Source organism: Protopterus annectens, chromosome 9.part0 (assembly GCF_019279795.1).
Source record: "Protopterus annectens isolate FY-2018-M chromosome 9.part0, PAN1.0, whole genome shotgun sequence".
NCBI lineage: Eukaryota > Metazoa > Chordata > Ceratodontiformes > Protopteridae > Protopterus > Protopterus annectens.
In genome coordinates this window covers 1,322,132,693-1,322,138,530 of record NC_056743.1, presented here as the reverse complement: position 1 = coordinate 1,322,138,530, position 5,838 = coordinate 1,322,132,693, and positions in this window count along the sequence as shown.

The following is a 5,838-nucleotide window of genomic DNA, read 5'->3' as shown; positions in this document are numbered from 1 at the left end:
TGTTTGTGTGTGTGTGTTTTTTTTTTGGGGGGGTAATAGCTGCAACAAACTGCATTGTAATAAACTTTACTTTTACAGAAATGCACTTTTGCCATAAGGTTATGTCCCCACCTTTTGTATTCAATGTCTTGTGGGATCAGTAATGGTGTTTTTCTACCTGCTGTAGCATCTGAAGCAAGCTCACAAACTAGAAATCTCTCACCCCTCCAGCTGACAGGCATCTTCTCCTGATGGGACTTTGAGGTATACACGTATAGTTTGCTGGTGCAAACTACTTTCCTGCTATTGAAGTCTGTCCCTACCCTGTTTGTCTGGCCTGTAGATCAAGTTCCAATGCCTTGATTTTTCCCCTTGGGTGATTGCAATAAAGTCCATGTGCCTAGCCTAGGCTTGCACTGTGTCATTCCAGTCCCTGCCCTGAGCTAGTAAAAATTTGGGGGACTTTTTTTTTCTTGCATTTCTTTGGGCTCAAAAGTGGTGAGGTGCCTTTGTTTCCCACTGAATAAGCCTCTGGATTGACCCTTTGGGAGGCTGCTATAACTCTTGGCAGTGCTGACATCTGCTCTAGCCTTGACATTGTTGACCTGTAAGATCATTCTTTTGTAGTAAAAACGTTTTTTTTTTTAACAAATGTTGGGGGGGGGGGGGGTACCACAGTTTAGTGCTGACTGGGACTTTGAATACAGTGACATTGCTCTCCACCTGAATGCCTTTAAAGGAGTATAACAGGTTTCTCTAATGTATTCCTCAACTTTATGGCCCTTTTCCTCCCTATTTACATTGTCCTCTGTAAAGCAATAACAATAAAGCATTTACAGTTTTTATAATTCAACGGAAGCCTACCTTCTCATACTGTGATGGTTTCACTTACAAAATGATTCTTATGTTTAAATAAAGCTTGCTGGAGTCTCCCAATTACTGGCATTATCGAGGCCAGGCAATGCAGACACTTTAAAAAAAGAAAAGAAAAAGTTCCCTCCCCCAAAGTGACGTCACCACAGGTGTCATCTGATTCTAAAATAATAAGACCCACCCATTCTGTAATGTCATGGCTCCCTTGTCCTTCCCCCAGCCTGGGTGCTGTTCATTTTATTCAGTAGTAGTGTAGTAACACCGATGTTTAGAAACACAGAAATTTGGTATGCATACTTGTACATTCTGCACGGCAAATGATGTTTAGGTGGTGTATCACTTGCATACTTCTCTGTTTTATTTCCACCAAATACTAGTGTGCAGTGCGGGAATAGAAAGATTAAAACATTACCCTGGTGGCAGTGCAACATATTCATAGTGGCTTAACATGAGAGTAGCTCTAAGCAAGCACCATGTGAAACCTGAACAAGCACCTAGAATTATTCAGTGCAGCTTCCACACCTTAGTCTGAAAATGAATTCACATACTCACATGAACAGGAGTAGCTGCATATTGATGGCTAAGGTGTATGGGCATGTCAGGTGGTTACTACACTGCAAAACTGGTATGTAATGGTGGAGATATTTGGAAGGCATGAGCAAACACACCAGTACATTAAAGCCCATAACACCAATTGAACTGGAGGCTGGCAAATAGATTTAATAAGGGATTTTGTTCATGCACAAATATTTCAACAGTGATTCTTTACAGTGGCATCCATTATCTGATTCAACGTAAGTTAACCTTGATGTCCTTTATTTAAAAAAAAAAATCAATAAAAAATTTAAGTGACTTCTGGACACAAGAAAAAGGAAGGGAAAAATATAGCAATGTGGTTTGTATGTACAAAGACAAATCCAGGGACACTGCAAAATGTTTTTTTTTTTTTTTGCAAATCAACCAGTGGAGTAAAAACATGAAGGCAAACACTGCATACCAACACACTTTGCACATGTAAATCTCATTTTTTAACAAGGTGGAAGCATGAAATGATACCTTAACACTTAAATCAATCTGATTAATTGTATAAATGTTTTATTCTTTAGCTCCTTGGTGCAAGACCTTACTGGGTGAGATTGCACTCTAAGGCAATGGCTACAGTGCAGCAAAAAAAAAATGCCCCCTCTAACAAAGGAAATGCTAGAGCAAAGATTAAATTACATGAGTCAAGCACCCTGCTGAGATCTGCCAAACAATCGCATTACCAGGTCAAATTACCTCAGGACTTTGACAGCTAGGGAAGCTGTGTTATGGGGAGGGGAGAAGTAAATGGACTAGAATTCATTGTCTCACAAATTAGTGCCATTTAAACTAAATTAGAAAAAAAGGCAGCCGTAAACAGCACTTTGAGTGTGTTCTGTGGCATTTGCACTGTTTCTGTTTTAAGTAGTCATCCAGCAGCAGGGAATGTTACTTACACTGTTCTATTTTACTCAGTACTTTGTATGCATGCAACATCTATGAAATGACAGGAACTTTAGGCAAACAGAGGCCTGCATGATGTAACATTTTTGAGCCAAACAATGATTTCTGGGATACTGGATGACAACCTGATTTATCCAAACCACGTCAATATGCCAGCCTCCAGGTGGTCAGTCTGGAATTACATATAAAAATATTTAACACTCTGGGATTATTTACAAGATTTTAAAGTGTAGGAAACATCATGCCATGATGTTTTAAACATGTTTTTTGAGTCTGTGGGTGCGGTACTCTAATTCTCGCAGGCCAAAAGCAGCGATTCCTGTATTTAGGAGGTGGTTGTAGTAGCCTCAAGGAGTATGGCTCATCTTTGGAGCCCCTGCAGAGATGGTGGTTAAACTGGAGGAAAACTACCCAAGAGAAGAAAGTCAAGCTTATCAGACAGTGGCATACTGGTTTGAGGAACACCTGGGTTGTGACCCTTTTAAAGGACTTTCCTTTGTCCAACAATACTACCCCTCTTCTCTCCCCTTGGGGAAGTGTTGGATTGTGCAAGTGAAGTCTGATCCAAGAGTCCTAGCAATCTTCTGACTGTTCGCTCATATCCTCTCTGAAAACACTGGGTGAAAAATGACTGTACACTTTCTAAGTGCTTTCCAGTGCTAGCTGAATGGGGGGTGAAATACTACTGCTTGCAGAGTCCATACAATGTTAGTACAACTGTGTTGGTTGCTGATTAGATGGACAGACATGTCTGGTTACTAACCCAAATTCTCCAATGCCCCTAAAGTACGTATGTCTGATTTTTCTCAAATCCCCACATCTGCTTGTCTGAGGACTTGAATAAAGTGTTAGGTTCTAAAGATGTTTGTGTGTGTTTTTTTTTGGGGGGGGTAATAGCTGCACAAACTGCATTGTAAGAAACTTTACTTTTACAGAAATGCACTTTTGCCATAATGTTATGTCCCCACCTTTGTATTCAATGTCTTATGGGATCAGTAATGGTGTTTTTCTACCTGCTGTAGCATCTGAAATACTGTCTGCAAAGTGTTAAATCTAACTGTATGACAAATCTGCACCAGACTAAAATGTTTTGTACAAGTGGTACCATTAGCCCATCTGTAGATAACACAGCTGTGATAAAATTATTGCAATAAAGCTTAATTGTAAAGCATTTCTTAGTTTCTTCACATTGATACCATATAACACCCATTGCTTACATAACATCTACCAAGACTATTTCCATTAATACAAATGTAACAGTTTGCAGACACTTCAGCCATTTACATCCCATGCTGAAAACTATTTTTGAAAAAGTCAAGCTTGTAGATTTTTATTACATCTTAAAACTTCCACTTGATCTGTTGTAGCAAGTGGAAAAGATTTGTTTCTAGGACTTGCCCACAAAACATTGACACTCAATCTCTATAGCAGACACCTAAAGCTTCTTGGATATTTTTATTCAGGCTATAGCTTTTCCACTATCAAGGTTCAGTTGATTTTGTGAAAGCTAGAAAGGGAAACCTTCTTCCAGTATAGAGAAGGGCCCTTTTTTGGGGGGGGGGGGGGGTAAAGTTAGCACTGAACCTATAATAATCAGTTGATTCTGTATATTTAGTGCCATTGTGCTGTAACTCTGAGCAGATCTGAGTGTTGCCATTCAGATTCTTGACATAGCTATAGAATGCTTTGTGGTTGTCTTTAGAATTTGTGGCAATTTTGTTTTCATAACTAACTTTGGAGGATTTTGAGGGATCTCCGCTTCTTTACTGAGGCTGACCAGGGAATTCTTCCAGTCATGGGATTTTACTCTCTTGCAACAGTTTCTTCCTTATGTTGTTTGATCTGATATTGTTAATCCTCGTTCATTCCTTACGTATGGGTATTAGTTCCAAGCTCGGAACCGAGCCAGCCATTTTCCAAGCTGACGTACACTTCAAACTCTCAAGCTAAACTCTTGCCGACAATCCCCATATCCCTGTTACCTCAGATTTCGTTTGCCACATTGCCATCTGGTCGTGTCAAGCTACTTCTCTTGAGGTTAAGTACAGGCAATTGTTTAATTGCTTTACAAATTACTTTTCTGTCAGAAGTTGATATTTTATTGTCTCTTACCCTATCGCATCTAGCATTCATAATTTTCTCAGGTTTTTCTGTTTTTTTTTTTTACTTACTACTTTTACTGTGAGGTATTTTCTCTCCATCATTGGTAATTATTTTCCCTTTTCTCTCTCATACCTTCGGGTTCTCTTATGGCAGATAAAAAAAAAAAGGTAGTCCGGGGGTTTAAGCGGTCTTCTGATTGTGGAGACAAACTGCCTACTTCTGATGCACACTCTTTGTGGGTTTATTGTTTAGGAGCTTCCCATTTATCTGTTGAACCACCCTGTACTATTTGTGAAAGCTTTTCTAATTGAACTTTGTTAGAAAGGAAAAATAAGCGGATACTGAAGGGACTTCAGAAGCTATTTCTGGGTTGGAGGTCTCAACCCCTCCTAAAGCCCATAAGAAAATGGATGTTTCTACTAAAGCTAAATCTTTGCCTCGTCCCCAGCTGGGGACTCTCACCAACCAAAATGTAAAAAGGCTACATTTTCGGCTCTGGAGCTCTCAGTCAGCCCTAGTGCTTTCAGTGCCTAGACCTTTGGCTCAATTAGTGATTTTGGCTCCGTCCTCTCCTGCAGCCTTCTATATATCGGCACCAAGGGGCTCCTCTGTTCTGATAATTAAGGCACCAACCTTAAGTGTGTCTGCTCCGAGATCTTCCTTGGAACAGAGGCCTTTATTGTGGGCTCCAGTTTTGGCACAAATCCCTGTGTCTGTGCAGACAATGACCTCGGCACCGATTTACTTCTGTGCAGACTACCGTAGTCCAGTCTTTCTTGGCACAGTTGTCCTTGGTGCGGTCAGATGGGCATGGTCTACCTCTTCTGTGGACAGGCCTGTTTCTTCCTCAGTCTCCAAGGTCCACTAGAAGCCTTTCCGAACATGTGTTGCATCTTGTGGACCAGGCACTCTTGGCCAGAGGCATCTCACCCCTCAGGAACTATCCTTCCTTGGGAGGTGATCACCCATCTCCAAAGACCCCTTCTTATTTTCTTTCATTGCCTTTGAAGTCCATGGATATAGCACAGTCTTCCCCTTCTGCGGTTCCCTTTATGGATCTCAAAGGAACCGCAGTTGCCTTCGTCGTGGGAAAGTTTTGCTGCGACCTAGGATGTCTACTGTGGCACGCATAGCTTGCTGAGCCACTTGCCCTAGACATACACTCCTTCAGGTGGACCAGCCTTCCAACTGATGGAGAAGGCTTTCACTGCTGCTGGCACTACTGGACTGTCTATCTCTGCCCTCCTGGTACACTGGTTCCACAAGTCGCATCTAGCGGACTCTGGGTGCAAGGGCCGCAAGACATATTCCCTCAGGAATCCCCTTTCCCGCTGTCCTCCTGCTGAGGAGGTCTACTGGAAAAGTTCATGTAAGAGGAAGCACATGGACTCCACAGTG